The 20000-nt window shown below is 39.1% G+C and overlaps 3 long non-coding RNA genes across 3 annotated transcripts in view; 2 read left to right on the top strand and 1 right to left on the bottom strand.

Moving 5' to 3' along the window:
- Positions 1-5888, top strand: part of LOC135116228 (uncharacterized) — a 7666-nt gene extending 1778 nt beyond the window's left edge. Inside the window, exons 3-4 of the long non-coding RNA XR_010276211.1 lie at positions 2849-3131; positions 5761-5888. This is a non-coding gene — a long non-coding RNA (uncharacterized LOC135116228). The remainder of the gene's footprint in view (positions 1-2848; positions 3132-5760) is intronic.
- LOC135116230 (uncharacterized) lies at positions 5329-12092 on the bottom strand. The gene is made up of 4 exons (XR_010276212.1): positions 11978-12092; positions 9204-9284; positions 7264-7358; positions 5329-5817 (listed from the first exon to the last, which is right to left on the bottom strand). It is a non-coding gene; the product is annotated as an uncharacterized LOC135116230 (long non-coding RNA).
- LOC135116231 (uncharacterized) overlaps positions 7963-20000 on the top strand; it is a 13323-nt gene continuing 1285 nt past the window's right edge. Inside the window, exon 1 of the long non-coding RNA XR_010276213.1 lies at positions 7963-9293. This is a non-coding gene — a long non-coding RNA (uncharacterized LOC135116231). The remainder of the gene's footprint in view (positions 9294-20000) is intronic.

Raw genomic sequence — 20000 nt, 5'->3', positions numbered from 1 at the left:
CCAATATTTCCATTAAGTCATGAATACCTTTTGCATGGATGACTGTCAACTAGATTTTTTTCCAGCCTTCTGTAAGGAAAACTTGATGTTTCTCCTGCAATTCATTCTCTTCATCTTTCTTCTATGTTCATTCTTTTTTTTGTTTTATGTAGGAGGGACACTGGCCAAGGGCAACAAAAATACGATGAAAAAAAAAAAGGCCACTGGGATGCCAGTCCCATAAAAGGGTCCAAAGCAGTAGTCAAAAATTGAAGGATAAGTGTCTTGAAACCTCCCTCTTGAAGGAATTCAAGTAACAGGAAGGTGGAAATACAGAAGCAGGCAGGGAGTTCTAGAGTTTACCACAGAAAGGGATGAATGATTGAGAATACTAGTTAACGCTTGCATTAGAGAGGTGAACAGAATAGGGGTGAAAGAGAGAAGAAAGTCTTGTGCAGCGAGGCCATGGGAAGAGGGGAGGCATGCAGTTAGCAAGATCAGAAGAGCAGTTACCATGAAAATAGTGGTAGAAGACAGCTAGAGATGCAACACTGTGGTAATGAGAGAGAGAGTGAAGAAAATCAGTTAGGGGAGAGGAGCTGATGAGACAAAATGCTTTTGATTCCACCCTGTCTAGAAGAGTGGAATCTTCTAGATTCCACTCTTCCACCCCCGCAGACATGTGAAGCATACTCCATACATGGACGGATAAAGCCTTTGTATGGAGTTAGTGGTTGGGGGGGTGAGAAAAATTGGCAGAGACGTCTCAGAATGCCTAACTTCATAGAAGCTGTTTTAGCTAGAGATGAGATGTGAAGTTTCCAGTTCAGATTACAAGTAAAGGACAGACCGAGGATGTTCAGTGTAGAAGAGGGGGACAGTTGAGTGTCATTGAAGAAGAGTGGATAGTTGTCTGGAAGGTTGTGTTGAGTTGATAGATGGAGGAATTGAGTTTTTGAGGCATTGAGTTTGGTCTACCCCAATCAGAAATTTTAGAGAGATCAGAAGTCAGGCGTTCTGTGGCTTCCCTGCATGAAATGTTTACTTCCCGAAGGGTTGGATGTCTATGAAAAGAAGTGGAAAAGTGCAGGGTGGTATCATCAGCATAGGAGTGGACAGGACACAAAGTTTGGTTTAGAAGGTCATTGATGAATAATAAGAAAGTGGGTGACAGGACAGAACCCTGAGGAACACCACTGTTGATAAATTTAGGAGAAGAACAGTGACTGTCTACCACAGCAGCAATAGAATGGTCAGAAAGAAAACTTGAGATGAAGTTGCAGAGAGAAGGATAGAAGGCGTAGGAGGGTAGTTTGGAAATCAAAGCCTTGTGCCAGAATCTATCAAAAGCTTTTGATATGTCCAAGGCAACAGCAAAAGTTTCACCAAAATCTCTAAAAGAGAATGACCAAGACTCGGTAAGGAAAGCCAGAAGATCACCAGTAGAGCAGTCTTGACAGAACCCATACTGGCTATCAGATAGAAGGTTGTGAAGTGATAGATGTTTAAGAATCTTCCTGTTGAGGATAGATTGAAAAATTTTAGATAGGCAGGAAATTAAAGCAATAGGACCGTAGTTTGAGGGATTAGAATGGTCATCCTTTTTAGGAACTTGAATTCCTTCAAGAGGGAGGTTTCAAGACACTTATCCTTCAGTTTTTGATTACTGCTTTGGACCCTTTTATGGGACTAGCATCTCAGTGGACTTTTTTTTTTTATTGGATTTTTGTTGCCCTTGTCCAGTGTCCATCATATATATATATATATATATATATATATATATATATATATATATATATATATATATATATATATATATATATATATATATATATATATATATATATATATATATATATATATATATATATATATATATATATATATATATATATATATATATATATATATATATATATATATATATATATATATATATATATATACACAAGTTTTGGAGGTAATGCTGTAATAATATGCCTTCATATTTGTCACTTATTTGTCTCCATTTATATCTAACATTTTGTTCCTCCAGGAGCTTCCTCTGAGGGATGGCCTTAGTAGAAACATCTCGGTGTCTCCCTGTCCAAATGCTCCCTCTGCTTGTTCAAGCATTTTGCTTTGACTAACACTTATATTACAAACATTCCAGTATCTCATCTTTTCACCTTCAGGTGGCTTTCCTCTCCTCTCAGGACCTACAGTTTTACTTGTATACTTTCTCTCTTGATGTGACCATACCATCTCAGTGTGCTTCCTTTCACCCATTCCACCTTTCCACTTGTTTGCACAGGTGTTCATTCTACACCTTGTACACATTTTCATTGTTTGTATTCTGATCTTGTCACTCCATATTAACCTCCAGTTCTGTTCTCCATGTGATATTCTCCAGACTAAATTGATCTCAGTTCTTTGAGAGGCATGTCGAGTGTGACAAGACAGAAGAAAATGTATTCAAGAGTATGAAGGTGTGTGTTGTCAGTGAAGCATAGAATATATAATTTAAAGAATCTATTTTGAGAGGTGGCTATATTTAGAGTAAGAGAAAAATCTATTTTGAGAGGTGGCTATATTTAGAGTAAGAGAAAAATAAAGGTCTCAGTAGGAGAGAGAGACTACCTGAGAGGTGGAAAGATAGGAGTATGGAATATGATTGAAAGAAAGGGTAGTAGCAGCAGCTTGAACAAGCAGGAGTGAGTATACTTGTAGTCAAGAGGTGGAAGCTCTTCTGCTGTGGTCACTTCATGTGGGAAGGAAGCTGAATAGAGTGAGGTACAAGAGAAACAATGGATTTTCAGTATTCAGTAATTTATTGAGTATATTTAAATTTTAGTTTCTTAACATTTTTTGATGCTGTATTTAATTGCAGATGGATCTTAACAACCTGAGGGAAGACTGGGTCTTCCTGGAGACCATCACAAGTTAGCTGGAAGACAACAAGGTGCTGTTCAGCCAGCATCATTGTACATTTGGATTGTGAGATACAAAATCCTAATTACACCTATGTTGATGATGGCACATTCTTTGTGTGCCCCAGAATGTTCCTATCCACATAACATGACCATCCCACAAAGATACCAGGCAAGACAAAATGCCCATACCAATATTACTATCTTCAGGTGTTGTCTGGTATGGGAGACAGGTCCAGACAAGTAAGTGATACTATCTCCTTTGTAGAAATGTCATCCTATTGTATAGTTAGGAACACTGAATGGTATGAGAAATCACCACCACCACCCAGACACCTGTATTCCTTCCTGACCATCTTGGAGATGCACCCAACATTGACCTTTTCTTAACTTCTAATCCTTCTGCTTATGCTGTCTGTTATAATATTTTATCTGTTGGGCTCCTCAGATTACACTTACGTCTGTATCTCCTCTCTCTTCAGGATCCCCCAAAGCAGAGGTGCCTCTGGCATTTTGCCTCTGCTAATTGTGGGGACCTTAAAAGGCATCCTGCTGATTTTCCTTGGAATGAGTACTGCTTCTGTGTCAGAGACCTGTCTGTGTGTGCCGAGTGCATAACAGAGATGATAGTGTCTGGCATAGAGGCTAACATTCCTCACTCTCTCTCTCAACCTAAACTTTCCAAACCTTGGTTTTAAACCCAGCCTGTTCTCATGCTATATGCAAGAGAGATGATAAAGAGGTGGCCCACAAAGGATACTTGACACAAAGGATACTTGAACCCTTCCATCACCTGAATGTCACGTGCTTTATATTTCTGCCCAGAATCATGAAGATTGTTCAACTAGCCAAAAACTCTTTTCAATGAAAGATATCTTAATTCCAAAGAGGTAGCCCACAAAGGGTACTTGAACCCTTCCATCACCTGAATGTCACGTGCTTTATATTTCTGTCCAGAATCATGAAAACTGTTCACAACTAGCCAAAAACTCTTCAAAATCTTTCAAGATATCTTTATTCCACTCATGATTTTGGGCACCCAGCCAAAAAACATCTCCAGTAACTTTGCTTCAACTTTCCCTCTTTTATTTTAACTTGATGGCACACCACTGCTGTCTTATCATCTATTCCTAAAGCTGAATTCTTCAATTTAGGGTTTGTTCCACTCTGACTACTACATGCTACCTGTTAAAATCCTTTGCAATGATGTTTTCCATGCCCTCACTGGTCTAAACCCTCAGAAGGCTTGTGGACCTGATGGTGTCCCTCCTATTGTTCTCTGAAACTATGCATCTTTGCTTGCACCTTACCTAATCAAACAATTTCAACTCTTATCAACATCTACCTTTTCATTCTTACTACAAGTTTGCTTACATTTGGCCTGTTCCTAAAAAGGGTGACCATCCTATTGCCTTAATTTCCTGCCTATCTAATAGTTTTTGAATCTCTCCTCAACAGGAAGATTATCTTAAATAATCACTTCACAGCCTTCCATCTGATCGCCAGTATGGGTCCTGGTGATCTGGCTTTCTTTATGGGTTTTTTTGGGGTCATCCTCTAACATTTAAGAGATTTTGGTGAAGCTTTTGCTGTTGCCTTAGACATTGTCTATCAAAAGCTTTTCATAGAGTCTGGCACAAAGTTATGATTTCAAACTACCCTTCTATGGCTTCTTTCCTTCTCTCTGTAACTTGATTCCAAATTTCCTTTCTGACTGTTCTATTGCTGCTGTGGTAGATAGTCACTGTTCTCCTAAATCTATTAACAGTGGCATTCTCAGGCATCTGTCCTGTCATCAAACTTCTTGTCCTATCCACTCCTATGCTGGTGATACCACCCTGCACTTTTCCACATCTTTTCTTGTCCTATCCACTCCTATGCTGGTGATACCACCCTGCACTTTTCCACATCTTTTCAATGACATCAACCCTTCAGGAAGTAAACAGTTCACACAGGAAAGTCACACAGAATGCCTGACTTCTGATCTCTAAAAATTTGATTGGGGCAGAGCAAACTTAGTATTGTTCAGTACCTCAAAAACTCTATCAACTCGACAAAAACTTTCAGACAACTGTCCCCACTCTTCCACACTGAACATCCTCAGTCTGTCCTTTACTTGTAATCTAAATTGGAAACTTAACATCTCATCTCTAGCTAAAACAGGTTCTATGAAGTCAGGTGTTCCGAGTCATCTCCGCCAGTTTTTCTCACCCACCCGAATGCTAACTCTGTACAAGGGTCTTGTACAAGGGCCTTATCCGTCTGTATATATGGAGGTGTTCCGAGTCACCCACCCAAATGCTAAAATTCTGTACAAGAAGGGCCTTATCCGTCCATATGTGGAGTATGCTTCACATGTATGGGGGGTTCTGTTCACCACTCTTCTAAACAGGGTGGAATCAAAAGTTTTTTGTCTTAACTCTTCTCTCCTCTAACTGACTGTCTTCAGCCTCTTTCTCATTGCCACCATGTTGCATCTCTTGTCATCTTCTACCACTATTTTCATGCCAACTGCTCTTCTTATCTTGCTAGCTGCATGCCTCTCCTCCCTGTGGCATTGCTGCACAAGACTACTTCCTCTCACTCCTGTTCTGTCCACCTCTTTAATGCAATATAGTTAACTAGCTAGTTTATTCCCAATCATGCATTCCTTTCTTTGGCAAACTCTGGAACTCCCTGCCTGCTTGTACATTTCCACCTTATAACTGAACTCTTTCAAGAGGGAGGTGGAGGTTTCAAGACACTTGTCCTGTAATTTTTGACTAACTTTTTTTGACTGTATGGGGGACTGACACCTCAGTGGGTTTTTTTTTTGTGGTCACAATTTTGTTGCACTTGGCCAGTGACTGATGATCTTGTACCTTCCGTCCAGCTGAAACAAGGCCTCAGGAGCAGTGGTTCAACAATAATCCATCTAGGCAGCAGCAGTCTGAAAGTGGAAGAGGACAGCTCATATAAACATGTATTAAGTAAGGAACATAATAAAATTAAGATGCTACTTTCCATAAGTTTTTTTGTGAGCAAGTCCTCTAAGGTTTTAATGTGCCTGGGTTAAAAACCCTGTGCCAAAGCTCGCCCACTTTAATTATGCAATATGCCTTTTTTTTATATTTTTTTCAATGCTTACAGCAGGTACTGGAAACCTTGCACTACAATTATGCAGTTCCTTTCCTGAAGTGCCTGTTTTATTTCCTACAATGATTTGCAAGATACACACATTACTGGTTTTTATAAGTGAAGTAAAAACCACTAGAGAAAACAAATCAGAATGTGCTGGAAAAAAAAAAAAATTGAACAAATCAATATGCTGGAAAAAAAATAAATAAATTGAACTTCCTAACAAAACTTGTATATTGCTGCTTTATGCTGTTGCTTATTTCTGTTTCCTACAATTCATTTTAATTTAACAGTATGTAATATATATGATATGATATAACTAGTGTAAACACCACTGCAAAGAGAGGGAGAGAACAAAGCACTTTTAAACCAGTATAAACTCAGGACTGATTATAAAATGTGGAGCATGTACCTTAGTGGTATTTATGTCAACTATGTCAGTAATTATATATATATATATATATATATATATATATATATATATATATATATATATATATATATATATATATATATATATATATATATATATATATATATATATATATATACCATTGATAACAAATCATTACAGGAAGAATTAATTTGATTATATATATATATATATATATATATATATATATATATATATATATATATATATATATATATATATATATATATATATATATATATATATATACCATTGATAACAAATCATTACAGGAAGAATTAATTTGAACAAATTGTTTGAAGACCATAGCTCATCATCCATGTCCAAGGATAGTGTGAATTTAAAAACGTGCATTCTGACCACATTGTGCTTACTCTTGTTAAAGAAAACCTGAAACAAGTGTTAAAAATCTATGTAGGACAAACAAGCAGTTGAAAGAAGTAACTACAAACAATATATATTCATAGTGCAAGGTTTGGAGTCTGCTCTCAGCAGGATGTAACTTGATTATTGGGGAGGATGTGGGATTAATGTGCGTGAGGCTTATTCTGCCCGAGTCTATCAACATAACTATCATTAATGCTAGACTATAGTCCATGTCCCCCAAAAAATCATTAATAAAAATGACAGGTTGGACCAAAAAAATACCAAGATCATTGAGTGACTAGTATGTAGAGGCCCACTGCACCAAATAACTACATGTGCACTAAGTCCGTGTGTAAAATATTTACGCATATTCTCAACCAAACCATTTTTTTTTTTTAACTAACCACCTCCAATCAATGCTATTAAAAATCACATGCAACACTTGAAATTTCACTGTACCATAACAGTCTTATGAGTGACAGTTGGCTTGCAGGAATTCATGGGTGGATGGGGGCAGCAGCGGCAGCCACAACACCCTTAGCAGGGGATATCACCTGAAACATGAAGGTGGCCCTTAATACACTCATGGATAAAGCAAACATCACAATGATTAATTAGGCTGAATGCTAAGATGATCCTAGACTTCGAAAACTGAACTTATGAGGGAAGGAGACAAGCTCAAAAACTGAACTGCGGAAAAAAAAAAAAATGCACCGTTGGGTGCACCATGCACCCAAGTTAATTATTATCACTCCTGTACAACACTACATGCATCTCCGTTTCTTGCAGGCACGTAGGGAAGTTACAGGAAGGTAATGAGATTAATGGATCAAAGATTAGATATAGTGGAACGAGACTTGGTACTCGTAGTATTGGCTGTTGCTGTTCCTGTCCCACAATGGTGTCGCGTTCACAGTAGTCAGGCATATGAACACCTCGCTCATATTTTTATTTATTTATTTATTTTATTTTTATTTTTATTTTTATAATGGCTTTCGATTTGATGGAACAACGACACTGTATTTTGCAGTACACTTGGCAACGCATATAGGCCGTGCGGCGCTGCCGCCCCAGTGTCCTTGAATCCCCCAGGCCACGCCAGGTCACTCCAGGGTTGAGGTGGCACAGCGCGAAGAGTTACAGCCAACACACTGGGTACAAAGTTAGTCTGGTTTCAATGTAGATACCTTAGTACCACTGTAGGCAACGTAATGGTTATGCATTCATAAATAATTTCAAGATTTAATTTCAAACCACCTCGCCAAGGACATCACACGTGTCGTGCCCTTCTTCCCTTCGGGCACTGCACTGAAACACTGAGAAACTGATCTGAAGGATATGGGATGTCATGACCGGAAGGGGATTTTATCCCAGACCAGAACAGAAGGATAGCACCTTAAAGGTCGGGGCAATACTGATAGTGCGGTCCCAGAATGATGTCTGGGGGGGGGAAGTTACTCCCACTGCTCACTACATATGCGCATCTAAATAGTACCTGTCCATACTCATTACCAAGGACAGGGAGGGGAATTATTTATTATACTTTAAAATCTGATAACTTGTTATCAGTTAGACTTGAAGGATCGACTGTATACTCTGTGACTGAATATTTGTATCGCTATGTGAAGCTAGCATGAAAGATGTTGATAAGGTAGAGGGAGAGAGTCGGTTTCACGTGACATTATTAGCGAACATTTTGTCAACGTAATCAATGTCAATTATTCGTAAGAGTAGTAGTAGTTATTTTTTTTACGTCTGCTCAGGATGTGTTCTTTCACAAGTTTTAGGGACCGAGATGAAATCACGGGATAAGATCGTGCCAAGTGATAATACGTAGTGGATTATTCTGATGATCGTGCCTCAGTGCGAGGAGTGCACAAGCTTGCAAACCAGAAAGGACAAATGCTTATAAACACTAACCAGGCGCACAAATTATTATTATTATTATTATTATTATTATTATTACTATTATTATTATTATTATTATTGTTTATTTGCTTTACAATTAATTTTAAATAAAGCGAGAGGTTTCTAAGTTGAATGACCAAGCAAAGAAAGGAGCCGCTGATATGATTATACGAGCGCCTGATCATTGTGCGAAGGACCACTTCACTGTACAAAACTACAAGGGTTTTTCTTATCACCTCATGAGCATCCCAATAGGCATCGGTGACCAGGCAAGCAAAGTCATCTCCTGAGTGGGTGCACGAATGTTTCTGACTGAACGGTGATCACAGTATTCAAAACATTACTTGAAAACAATGTTCTCGCTGAATTGAAATGAGGGAGATTGGAGGGCAAAATTACGGCAGTTCGTATATACAATTAGTCTTAAGATACCGTGTGGCACTTAGAAAAATACTAAAACAACAATGAGGTGTCTGCAAGTACAGCCTTACATTGAATGGAAACTTCACCTTCCTTCAAAGCCTCTGCATCATCATCTCCGCTGCAGTCAGTCACATCTGGGAAAACTCCGCCTGCAAAAAGTAAGGCACACAGGTAACAAGTTATCATCTGAGCGGAAATATTTCATGTCCTTCGTCACACCATGAAGCACAACCACTTTCCTGTACTCCATTTACTATTCTACACAATTTTGTTTCTCAATTCAGTATTAAATGAATACAACAAGAGTCCGAAATTAAAATCACGCGTATGTGTGTGTGTGTGTGTGTGTGTGTGTGTGTGTGTGTGTGTGTGTGTGTGTGTGTGTATGTATAGTTACCACCGAGCGGGTGAAAGACCCCTGAACGGGTGAAAGACCCCTGAGCGGGTGACAGGAGTGTGCTAAATAACATGATCTGTGTTATGAGAGTTAAAGTGAACTAGTATATGAAGCATGGGTAACACTAAGGAAACTAAGTTAATTAGAGTAGAGATTAAGGAAACTGAATTCATTATAGTAGTTAATTGCAGTAGTGAAGTTGTGTGAGAGGAACTAGCTGTGGAGAGCTTAGCTGCAGAGAGGTAGCGAGGGTCGTGTTTACATGGTAAAGTTGATGAAATGGCGCGTAGGGTAGATAAGACACAGAGGGATCTCCCCAGAGGAATGAGTCACCCGGGAACTATTGCTGACCTAAGGGTAAGACGGGCAGGCGTGAGGCGCCGAGGGATAGCAGGAACGAAGCCTGGAGGGACAGATTCCTTTGTATCGCCACCGAGTTAGGGTGTGACTACTCCAGGAAAGACAGGCCTCCTTAAGACTCCAAACACGCGAGTTCCACATCTGTATTACGAGGGGTCGATTGCCCTGATTGTCATAATCCATAATTAGTGATGCATTATGTTGATACTGTACTTACGGTTAGTAGTGCTACGCACATCTTATGTTTATTTTGTATGTCTTCAGGTTTGACCGAATGCAATGAACGATTTGCTTCACCGCGTGGGTCTAAAATCCTTTAGTTGTCTTCGGGCAGCTACAGAGACATCTGTACTTGTTCTGTAGCCACCCCTGATCTTTAAAATTGGTAAAAATGGCAAAATCTATTCTTTAATTCCACCTTTTTTTTTTTTTGTAGACGTTTATAAAGACGTTACTTCTGGTAGTGTTGTTTCGTATCGCAATGGAGGGTTTAAACATCATCTTACAGCATACAACAGTAACCTCTAGGGGGACCATGCTTACTACGAGGGGCTGCACTAGTACCGTAACCTCCGCCAATAACAGCGTGGCTCGGGAACTACACCCCCTCCCGGATACTCCCTATGTAGCCTGCAGCAATCCCTCTTTATTCATCTATTGTTTCGGAAATGTGTAATCCTTTCCGACACTAAGAAAATGATAGTAACTGCCACGAATTACCATAAACGATTACTACCCCAATTACCACTAACGGGTGAGCAAAGCGGGTTACAGACTTCTTGTTTTAATTCTTAGTCTTTAAGTAAAAAACTCGTATCGCTCTTTCTGTACACCCATACAGAACGGGACTCCTGAACACAGACGCTGCAAAGCATACGGAGGTGACGGGGGGAGGAGAGAAGGTGGGAGAGAAGAAGGGGGAAGAAGAAGAGGGAGGGAGGGAAGGAGAAGAGGGGGGATAGAAGAAGAGAGGGGGTAGAAGAGGAGGAGGGGAGGAGAAGAAAAGATGGGGAAAGAAGAGGGAAGGAAAGAGGAGGAGGAGGAGGAGGAGGGTTAATTAACTACCTTAACTACCGTAAGGGGATAACACGTTCAAGGACGGGCCGGTGAGAAGGCAACGCGAAGGATAATTAGCATTTAGTAGTTCACAAATACATAATTCCTACGGTAATCGGACAGATGCAAACAGGTGATCATGTGAAAACAACACACCTACAAAGAGTAAAGCGTGCAGTTAATTAACGTGCAGAGGACCGCAATATTTGTATGCTGTGTGTAGTTTGAGAGGCACAAGTAAAAACTAAACACTGGTTGCGTCTTTCACGCTAGTATTTCAATAACAAGTCATCATACGGCCGGAGAGAGGAGGATGAGAGAGGGATAGTGGAATGAGAAAGATCGGGGTGGGGGGGGGAGAAAAAAAAATCCCTTCCTAGGCTGCAGCGATCTCTATTTATCTATTTCTACGGAAACAAATAATCCTTTCCAACACTAAACAAAAAAAGGGTGGTCGTAACTGCCACGAATTGCACCGAAACGATTGCTCCCCCATTTACCACTATTAACATTTGCCACTGATTAGCAGGTTATGGATTCATTCTATGCTTCAGTGCTTGGTGCTTAAGGTAAGAATCGTCGCACTGCCATCTTTTGTGTTCCCCTTCTTGTACGCTCACACAGGACGGCTTCATGAACACACACTGCAGAACAAAGGGAGAAGGGGAAGGAGTGAAGGAGGTGGGCTAATTAAGAGTGAACTAGCGGGAAGATAACTACCGTAAGGAGGCAATACGTGCTAAGAGGGGGAGCCGGCGGGAGGAGAACGGGAAGGATAATTAGCATTTCGTAATTCACAGATAAATATTCCTATGGTAATCATACATGTGCGAACTGGTGAACACAGGTACAAGACGTAATCAGTCAGGTAAGAACGACGTATTATGTAGTTCTTTTTGCGATAACCAATTACAAATCCCTCGTTAGTTCTACCTAGTTAATTATGCAAAAAAAAAAAAAAAAAAAAAATCAAACAACCCAAACTTACGTATATAGCTACAAACACATTAAGTACCTAAAACTCATTACCTGTTGATGGTAGACCTGCAGAGTTGTGGATGTGGACCAGACGTGGATGCCATGCCAGGAGTGCACCGCCTCGCGTCCCCTGCTCCAACTCTCATCTCACCACTGCCGAGCAAGGACTGCCGAGTCACTCTTTAGTTTCCTGATTCATTAGTTTCGAATCTGTGTCCGAAGCAGACTTTTACAGAAAACAAAAATTAAAGGGGATACCATTATGTTCCTTACCACCTCACACTTGCCTCCTTTTATTTTACAAACTTTACATAAACAAAAATATGTAAAGATAAACCAATGGAATAAAGTTTTAGCTTTAGATGCTTATATCTTTTACCGGAAAAGGAATAATGCTTATGAAACACACACACACACACACACACACACACATCCGGTAATTCATACATCAGTTCAATGATTCTATTTTTTTCCGACCACTTCCTCAAAAATTTCTATTTATTGATTTTATTCATATGACGGTATTTTACCACATATACACATGGATATGTGTCCGGAGTATTATACGAGAACAGAAATAGGATGTTATTTATTTATCTTTTATATGTAAGCGCCAATGGCCAAGTGCAGAAAAAAAAAAAGGAAAGAAAGGTCCATTTGGGTGCCAGTTCCAAAGAAAGACTGTCGAATAGAAGTCACAAGGAGAGTTACATCTAGAAAGATTTTGACATTTTCTACTGATGGAGTTTTTGTCGGCCAAAGTGGGTCAGGGTGTGGGTCGCCTCACATGCGACACGTAGCGGGGTATTCCTGTCAGGGGTGAGGCCACTTGCGCCTCACCGTTCCTGATGAGTTCAACGTTTTGTTTTTATCATTATTAATTTTTCGCAAGTAAATTATATATTTCTTATTCATATTTCTTCAAATTACCCTGTAAGTATTATTAAATATAACATGGCCACGTTAAACCTGATGTGAGTTAATAAAAGCAGCATGTCAGGAGGTCACCGCTGAGGTCACCGCTTCACCGGGGCCTGGATCAGGCTGGGTGGGTGAATATTACCCTTCACGATGAATTTAATCTATACTTTCCATTAAGTAAATAACACATTTCCCATATGTATTCCTTCAGATAATCTTCTAAATATAGTTATATCTAACATAGTTGCCCACCTTAAAACAGCTATAAAAATTAATGAGAATAACATTTTCGTAGCAACATAACAATATTTATGCCACCTTTCTTTATATATATATATATATATATATATATATATATATATATATATATATATATATATATATATATATATATATATATATATATATATATATATATATAAAACGACAAATTTTTGTGGGATATTAAACTGTTTACGTGATGATTATATTTGTTATTTCTCCATCTTATTTTTAGCGTTTTTCAGATATATCACAGAAGTTACTTGGTGTAGTTTTAGGAAAAGTGGCAGGACTGTACCTACTCCTTGACCCCATCCTAGCCGCCAAATTAGTTTTGTCTTACTATAATTGGAGGGAAAACTTGGCATGATTCTAGGAAGAAATATAAAGTGTATGAGACTTAGGTGAAGGAAGGCTTAAATACCTTTTGTGGGCCACCTCTCTATTATGTATAGTACGAGAGCAGGCTGTGTTAAGCCAAGGTTTGCTAGGTTTAGGTTGAGAGAATGAGTGAGAAATGTACGCCTCCATGCCAAACACTATCACCTCTGTTATGCGCTCAGCATACAAAGACGGGTCTCTGGCACTGAAGCAGTAGTAGGAAAAATCTGAATAATACTTCGTCTCAGGTTCCTTCCCTCCCCATAGCAGACACAGAATGCCAGAGCTACCTCCTTGGGGAATTCTGAGGAATGATTGGAGTGATAGGACAAGATACAGATATGAGGTTGTGATCGGAGGGGCCCAGCGGAGAAGACAGGGTGACATCATAAGTAGAAAAATTAGAGATTAGGAAAAAAGTCAAGAATACTGGCCGTATCTCCAAGACGGTCAGGAATATGAGTAGGGTGTTGCACCAGTTACTCTAGGTCGTGGAGGGTAGCAGTGTCAAAGGGTAGTTCACCAGGATGGTCAGTGAAGGGAGAGGAGAGCCAAAGCTGGTGGTGAACACTTAAGTCTCCAAAAATGGAGATCTCCGCGAAAGGGTGGATGTGCTCCACTTTGGAAGTTAAGTAGTCAAAAAAATTTTTATAGTCAGAGGAGTTAGGTGAGAGGCATACAACACATAAATTTGGTTTTAGAGTGACTTTGTAGTCAAAGGACGGCGAAAAATTACAAAAGGTTGAAGAGCGTGGGCACGAGAGCAAGTTAAATCGTCGCGCACATAAACGCAACATCCAGCTTTGGATTGAAAATGAGGATAGAAAAAGTAGGAGAGAACAGAAAAGGGGCTACTGTTAGTTGCCTCTGTTACCTGTTTCATTGAGGAAAAGAAGATAAGGTTTTACAGAGGAGAGGTGGTGTTCTACAGATTAAAAAATAGGTCTAAGGCCACGAATGTTGCAGAAGTTAATGTAGAAAAAGTTAACGTGGGTGTCAAGATACTTAGGGTCGATACCAGAAGAACAGTCCGACCTGGGGGCATTTGTGGTTCCCCTCCCTAAATGGGAACTCCGAGGCTGGTGTAGGAGTCGCCATATTTAATTTGGAATATTGCATAAAGGATGTGTGTGTAATTAGGTGCATGTATTTGTATGTGAAAGAAGAGGGTTGTCTTTAGAGGACAGGCTGTGAATGCCCCTTTATGTTGTGCGGCACAAAGGGAAACGCTCAGTGAGGTCATCGCTGGGTCACTGGAAATTTCACAGCACCCCGTGATCCAGTACAAACCTGTCCAGTCCCTGAGCTTAGTCCACCTGTTTCATTGATCATTTAAGCACCTGTACACTGACAAATTAATTAACTACTTGACTGATATGATATTCTGGGATGTTTTGCTACCCAAGTACGTTTGTGGGTAATCAGGTAACTTCCACAAAGTGACCTGGTGCTCTAATCGCCGAGCAGATAAACGATACAGAAAAACTTATTCCCAGATAGAGTGGTAGCTAATTGGAACAAATTCATGTTGTCTGCATAGAAAGCTTTGAAACATTAGATGAATTCATAGCTAGGGATGATGGCCCACTCGCTTCTTGCAGCATCCCCATATGTTCTTATATTTCTGAATATACCTATACCTATACCTATAACGCTACTTTAATTGAATTGAATTGAATAAAATGTTCTTCCTGTAATGCTGCTGGCTTACATTAAAATGCTACTAGCTGTTGACATTAAGTGGTTCCCTGCAGTGATAAATGGAACATGAAAATGGTGGCATGCTGTTGAAATTAAAGGACGTCGTGCTACATATACCGGTACACTCCTAGTGCTTCTTTTTTTTTTCTTTTTTTGTTGCTGGCAAGTACGGGATAAACTGAGAGTCCGTCAGTTTTGGTAATGATCTAGATAAAGGTGCAGCTAACTGGAGGAAGGGTATAATGAAACAAGGGCAGCGAGGATGGGTAGGAGGGAGAGGAAGCAACAACTTACGCAGGTCTGACTTAATCAGGCTCAAGTTCTCCCAAAACCTCACTGGTAATGAACACTGTCGTACACACACACACACACACACACACACATCCCGCATCTCTGCTGTACATGCGGCGCAATAAACCAGTCAAGGAATCTTCCTACGTGTACACATCACCTACCTCCTTATGTACACTCCAGCCCGAGACTACAACACTTTGAAGCCTGTGACACATGTTAATCGTCCTGGCACATCGTAACTCAAGTCAAACCTTGGCTTTGACTCAAGTATTAATCGGAAAATTTTAACTTGAAATTCCGTAAGAGATACCAAACAAACCAAACACCCTGAGAGTCATATATTCTGAAGATAATTTCGTCCTGACTCAGCTTGATCTATCTGACATTCAAGAAAGACTGAACATTCAATTCATAGATCATACACGAACTTATGGGAAAACGTACGAGTCCAAAGGTAGAGGGACACTTAGCACTTCTTGCGTCCAGTGAAAAAAAAAAAAAGTTTTTTTAGCCCAAATGAACTACTTCACTTACCACCTTGATAAGATCAATAACCACAAAAACAAACAATTAATGGTGATTCGGAATCTGACTTTCTTCTCAAAGATAACAACCTGTCATTCAATATTCGTTCCTTCGTCCGCCTCAACCTCCCTTCCCGCCTCACGTATATAGTCAGAATTACTCGTACCACCACTATTAATCAATACCTCGTCCGTTCCACACTGATTTCTCAAACGCACCACACTCAGGAGGTGCATGAAACTGGCCGCCGTTATTCTCTTGCACATACTTTTTTGTTAAGTCTTTCTATCATGAATGATAGAAAAGCCTCCTACAGTTTTGTTTATAGATGTGAGACACATATACTCGCAGACATAAATTATATAAAGGGTGTCCGTGAGGAAAGTCATGCATTCTCAAAAATGAAAGAGCTAATCATTCCAAGTCGGATATTATATAGTCAAATGTATTTTGAAGTCATATTTTAGAAGTTACAGGACATTTTAAACATGAATGTGCATCAAAGGACTGCACACGGACCGTGCCGCAACGTCCAGCTGATAAGTGTTGCTATGTGGAGTTCACCATGTTTTAACTATAATTATTTGTTACAACGATATACCACGTTCTTGAATTTAATCAAATCTTTATTTACGAAAATCCAGATGTGTAATCAAGTAACCCCCTTAAGATGACAACACCCACTATTGCTGCCCTCCCTCCCTCCCCATCGCAAACTCTCAGCGCATTCAAATCTGAATGTTCTGTAATTTCCAAAACATTTGACCATGGAATATTTCCAACTTACAATGATTTTGTCTTCTATTTCTGAAAATATGTGACTTCCCTCACGGGATAATATATATATATATATATATATATATATATATATATATATATATATATATATATATATATATATATATATATATATATATACAGTAGGGTACGCGACAACGAACATGATTCGTTCCTATGTAGCGTTTGTTATGGGAAATGTGCGTTATGGCGACTGAAGAACCTATGGAAAAAAAAAAAAATTGGTTTCACAGAAAAATGAAATAAAGAAAAGAAAAAAAATCGAAAAACAAATAAACAAACAAACAAACATAAAATGAGCACATTTCCATTTCTACATTTGAGATAACACAACAAATATATACAGTACCCTCCCGAATTTCCAGTCTAGTCCTAAATTCTTACCATCCTAAGTTTCACGCATTATCACACCGAGTTCGCGCCGTTTTGACAAGTATTGGACACATTTAGTTACTGTCGGCGTCTCTCTCTCTCTCTCTCTCTCTCTCTCTCTCTCTAAAAGTAAGAACAATCTGAGGATTGCTAAATAGAATGAAACTGATTGAAAATGAAAATGAGCTAGTGCGTTAGTCTTGTGAGTTTTAAAATTTTTATTCCGATTAATTTTTTTATTTATTTTTTTTATTTCAATGCTTGCACGAATGACGAGTTCGTCTTGCCAGTTTCGATTCGTTATTCCGATTGAAGTTTTCTTAAAATTCCAGTGGTTGCATGAGTGGCGAGTTCGTTTTGCCTGTTTTGGTTTATTATTCCGATTGAATATTCATTAAAATTTCAGTGGGTTATTGCAGTTGTACGTTGTAACGACTGTGTTGTCGCATATCCTACTGGTGATATATATATATATATATATATATATATATATATATATATATATATATATATATATATATATATATATATATATATATATATATATATATATATATATATATATATATATATATATATATATATATATATATATATATATACACACACACACACACACACACACACACACACACACACACACACACACACACACACACACACACACACACACACACACACACACAAGTTATTGGTAAAGTTTACCCCTGAAAAGGACCACATTTTCTTAGTGTCCCCGTGTTCCGTTTTCCTTCTAATCATCTTTATTCTTAGTATTGTTGTAAGTTAGTATAAGGCTTATTTAATAATTTTATATCATGCAGTATTAGTTGAAGCGAGAGGCGACACATGTCTGGCTTTCGTAATTGTCAGCAAATTCTTGAGAGAACGATAGAGGCCCAGAGGGGAGCGGTAGGGTGGCGTTCTCACGGGATAAGTTTGGGTGATTTTGTGGTGACTGAGTGGGTGTGTGGAGGTATTAGTGATGTGGTGGTATAACCCTGATATCCAGGATCAGGTTGGTGAGTCTTTTGTGGTACCAAGAGCTCTTATCCACTGAAATTTGGTTGGTGAGTTGTGTCGGTGACGTAACACTGAGAGGAAGCGTCACGGCAGGGTTGTAAATTTATTGGTGCCTTTGGAGGGTGGTGTTATGGTGTTATGGGTGATCTATGGTGATGTTGGTGATGTCTTGTGAGGTTTGAGGAGGTAAAATACGGGGACTGTTATTTAGTGACGCGGTGACGGCGTTTGGGGAAATCCCTGCAGTTGGGGAAAATATTTCAGCTGCCTATGAAGGAGTAAAGGGGTTCTAGTGCTTTGTGAAGAGACGCGAATGTCATATATTGATGTGTATAACCTTTGAACAATAAGGAAGGCGAAATAAGAGCCTGTATCTATTGTAACTGAGTATGGGAATTATCCTGTGTTGGTTTAGGGTAGAAATTTGTTCCCTAATTTCCTTTAATGTGTACTACAAGTTATTTGTAAGCTAACATTATTATAATTATATCCTGTCATTATATAGAATAATTGTGTTTTCCAACCCAACATTGATCTGGTATTGAGGTGGTTCCTGGCGTGCTGTGCCAAGGTAAGGGTTTGTGAGAAGGTTTAATAGCTGGCGATTTCGAATATGTCGGGTAGGTATTCGAGGCCTTCAAAAATCGGGATCGTGACAATATATATATATATATATATATATATATATATATATATATATATATATATATATATATATATATATATATATATATATATATATATATATATTTGTTTGTGTGTGTGTGTGTGTGTGTGTGTGTTAAGATTAGGATGTCCATGTATATAATGTAAGTTCATTTTCTTTATGCCATTATTTTCATTATTACTACTATTTATCATATATGAATATATATTTAATTTGTATCTACAACGCCTCTCGTTCCGTTCCCCGTTTGTTTTCGTTCACTTCATAGATGGCGTCACACGCGCCCCCTCAGTCAGGGGCTGGCCCCTGGGCCGTCTAGGTTACTCTGTACTTGGTAATTTGTTATTATACTAGGAGATATTTTACGCAGTGTTTGCTGTTATCCTTGGATTTGGACATTACCACATGTGCTAGCTCAATGCCTTAGCACAGTGTGTGTGTGTGTGTGTGTGTGTGTGTATATATGAGGCCCCCCGCGGCAGAAGAGTACTAAGTGCCAAAATCAATATTCGCCAGAAATGAAGGTCAAAGTTTTGTAACTTTTACGAAAATGTCAATAGCCGTACAGTAAAGCTAGAGTAAAGTTATATACACCAAATTAAAGCCCTGTAACACACCTATAACATGACATTAAAACAGAGGAAATAAAAAAATCATCATCTGGAAAAAAATAAACATTTCCATTATTGATTCGTATTTTTTTTTTTTTTTTAGTTTTTACTCAGCTATGTTCAATGATATTGGTGTCTTGGTATCTTGCACTTCTCACTTCACACAATCTTGAGGTAACACTAACTTTCCCTTTCTTTATTACAGGTATCACTAACTTTCATTGTTTATTACACACTTCCCCCCTCCCCCCCACCCCTCAATGCCTTTACGATTCGTACTCCAACAGTTCATCCAAGTTGTCGTGTTCACCATCATCTTGAGTGCTATTGACATCACCTGCTTGGGCGTCGATGATAGACCGGTAGAATGGATGGGCATTTTGGGGCATGAGTGCAACTAGATTGAGGCAGAGCGGGGCTGAGGCAGGAGAAGATACGGCGCTCTCATTGGCTCAGCGCTCTGACGTCACAGCACTCCGCGGTCTCTCATTGGCTGGATGGAGATAGTACGCTTCTGCAC

The sequence above is a fragment of the Scylla paramamosain genome, chromosome 30, assembly GCF_035594125.1.
Source record: "Scylla paramamosain isolate STU-SP2022 chromosome 30, ASM3559412v1, whole genome shotgun sequence".
Lineage (NCBI taxonomy): Eukaryota > Metazoa > Arthropoda > Malacostraca > Decapoda > Portunidae > Scylla > Scylla paramamosain.
Note: the sequence above shows the minus strand (reverse complement) of the source record. Positions and strands in the feature narration are given on the sequence as shown.